The following is a 2,747-nucleotide window of genomic DNA, read 5'->3' on the forward strand; positions in this document are numbered from 1 at the left end:
TTTCCCACTATTCCTTGCTTGACTCGATTCTGATGATGAAGTTAAGAGTTCTGAAAATGCAGAGAAGCACTTTAAATAGATTGTGGCCACATCAATCACATCAATCTAAAGTACAAAAATATGTGTGTGTTTATCCTTCTTCACTTAGTTTCTCATTTTGTAGGCTACAATTTTATGTTGAAATGTCAACATTGCAGATGTTGCATCTCGATCTGAAAGAGTTAAATATTTCGTCTCCCCTCTTAGAGATTCCAAGGTCTATAGGGAAGTTGAAGTACCTCCAAAGGATCACTATATGGAATCACTCCAAAGTAGTCACCGTTGAAAGTTTGTCGGACGAATTTCATTATTTGCACTCTTTGAAATACTTAATTTTCAAAGGGTTCTCAAAATTAGTGTCGCTACCTCTTTCATTTGGAGAATCAAATAACTTACAACTCATGTATTTGAAAGATGCTTCCTCTTTTCTCACACTTCCCAATTCATTTGGCAATTTAACTCGACTGAAACATCTTTCATTGAGGGGTTGTGAAAATTTTACCATCGATAATGGAACTCTTGGAGATATTAAAAAGTTGGAATCAACCCTCCAGTGATACCAAGGAAGGCGGCGATGTGTTTTTCCATTTGTGTAAGAAAAAAGAGGCCTCTAGGCTACAGAACTGAATCTAAAAGTTTGATGGAGGACTCTAGCATTCAGGGTAGGAAATCCATACAAGCCTAAAGCCATGCTTCTAAATTTGAAAAACACAAAGTTCTTGTGCAATCCCATGTAACAGTTTATTCAAGGAGCACCACTTTAATTCCTTGGACTCCGCTCTGGGAACATAGCCATGGATTCATCAAAAGGCTAGTTGATTTTCACTTCCATAAACTGACAACTAATTTTCTTCAATTTAAATTTAGAGATTGGGTTGGTACCATGCAGTCATTGATTATTAATATATACGTTGAGAGTTTCTTGGTTCAAGTTTTTTTATTATCTTTTTTTGGATTTACCTTTGTCATTAGACATGCCCAATTGATTTCTGTATTTGATAGACTAAAATATGATTGTACCAGGAATTACTAAGATTTAAATGGTGCTCACCTTCTAAACAAGGGTCTTCAGCAAAAGGTTTATAGGGATTCATCATCTCCTGTAGAGAGACATGCCGAAGCAGTTTGTTTCTTCAATCCAAATGCCATTGGGGCCACTAGAGTATCTGATGAAGCCCAAAATTCCACAACATATGATACAGAGCCCTGTGTGCCTCTACAGAAGATAGATATGGAAACATTTGAATAACCAAGAATTTTGCTGCAATTTTCCCAGAAAAAATAAGGATGATTTTCTTATCATGAAAGGCACAAAGATTTCCCAACGACCCAAAAAGCGACCTGAATATGTGTAGAAGGTTATACAGACAAGAAAGGTAGTGGACATGGTGTCTGATATAGAGGTCTATGTGCCTCCAAAGAAGATAGATATGGAAACATTTGAATGGCCAAGAATTTTGTTGCAATTGTCTAGGAAAGAAAAAGGAGGATGATTTTCTTATCATGAAAGTTAGAAAGCTTTCCCAATGACCCAAAAAGTGGCCCAAATATGTTGAGAAGGTTCTCCGGGTAGGAAAGATAGTGGACACATGTTGTCAATTTATTGTCATTTTGTTTTCTTTATGTACACAAGCATGGAAGGAAGGAGGTTTTGTATCTAACATGTTTTTTTGTTTTTGTTACCATAGAATTATTTTCCTAGAAGTCTCGAATTTAGCAAGGGGACACTACAAAGTTAGAGAGAAAAAATGTACTAAGAAGGTTTGTTTTATCCTTGTTTCTCTATTCTAGCCTTTTTTTATAATGATTTTATGAACCATATGTATTTCATCTGTAGATTTGGGTTACTTCTAGTGTAGGCCTTTCTTGTTTGGAAAGTGTTTTCTTTGATTGCGTTCAACCTTTTCAAATTATGAGGAGACACAATTCATTCCATATTTTTGGTTACATTTCTACTGCAGAAGCCAAGGGGTCTAAAGGTAGTGGAAAGTTCAGACAACAATTTAGATTGATGTGGCTAGGCATGGACAAATATCCAAGTTCTCCCACTATTTCCATGTTTGTCATTATGCAGACTATTTTCTCATTAATTCATCGGATCCCAGCTAAGTCTTTGTACTCTATAAAATGTCGATAGATTGATTGCAAATTTTTTGGGGAGAGTTTTGCTGGAAAGATGCTCTACAATTGCGATTAATGTTAGATTTACTTTGGCTATCTGTTTCCAATGATATGGTAAGATTTGCTTTGAAAATCTTGTATAAAGCCTACATTTGTAGGTTTGTATGTCATTGCGGCCATTAGTGGCCTTCCTATACAAGTTTTAAAGGTGACCTACATGGAATGAGTTTTGGCACAATCATTCAAGACAGTGAGAATGGATTCTTGTATTTACTTCTATATTTGTAGATATTTTGAATAATAAATTCATTATATCTCATAATCATTTCATCTTTGTGTTTAACAGCTCATTGTCTTATAATCAAGGCCATTTTTTGCAAATCTATTGGGAAGATTTGTTGTATGATATTCATTTCACAGGTTAAAAACATAAATTGTAGGCAGCGATTGTGAGGATCAACTAAGTGTTTATCCAATGACACTTTTTTGTTACACACAAAGATTTATTGATGAACAATAAGTCTATGTTTTACCTATTATGGTTTGGTTGTAATTTGTCTAAGGTAAGCTTGGAAAAATAAGATTGT

General features: G+C 34.9%; 1 pseudogene; it reads left to right on the forward strand.

Moving 5' to 3' along the window:
• Positions 1 to 549: 549 nt before the first annotated feature.
• On the forward strand, positions 550 to 2,051 carry LOC149243727 (uncharacterized; annotated as a pseudogene).
• The last annotated feature ends 696 nt before the right edge of the window (positions 2,052 to 2,747 follow it).

The sequence above is a fragment of the Pinus tabuliformis genome, chromosome 8 (assembly GCF_031772625.1).
Source record: "Pinus tabuliformis cultivar Carrire ecotype Pingquan chromosome 8, CPIR1, whole genome shotgun sequence".
Classification (NCBI taxonomy): domain Eukaryota; kingdom Viridiplantae; phylum Streptophyta; class Pinopsida; order Pinales; family Pinaceae; genus Pinus; species Pinus tabuliformis.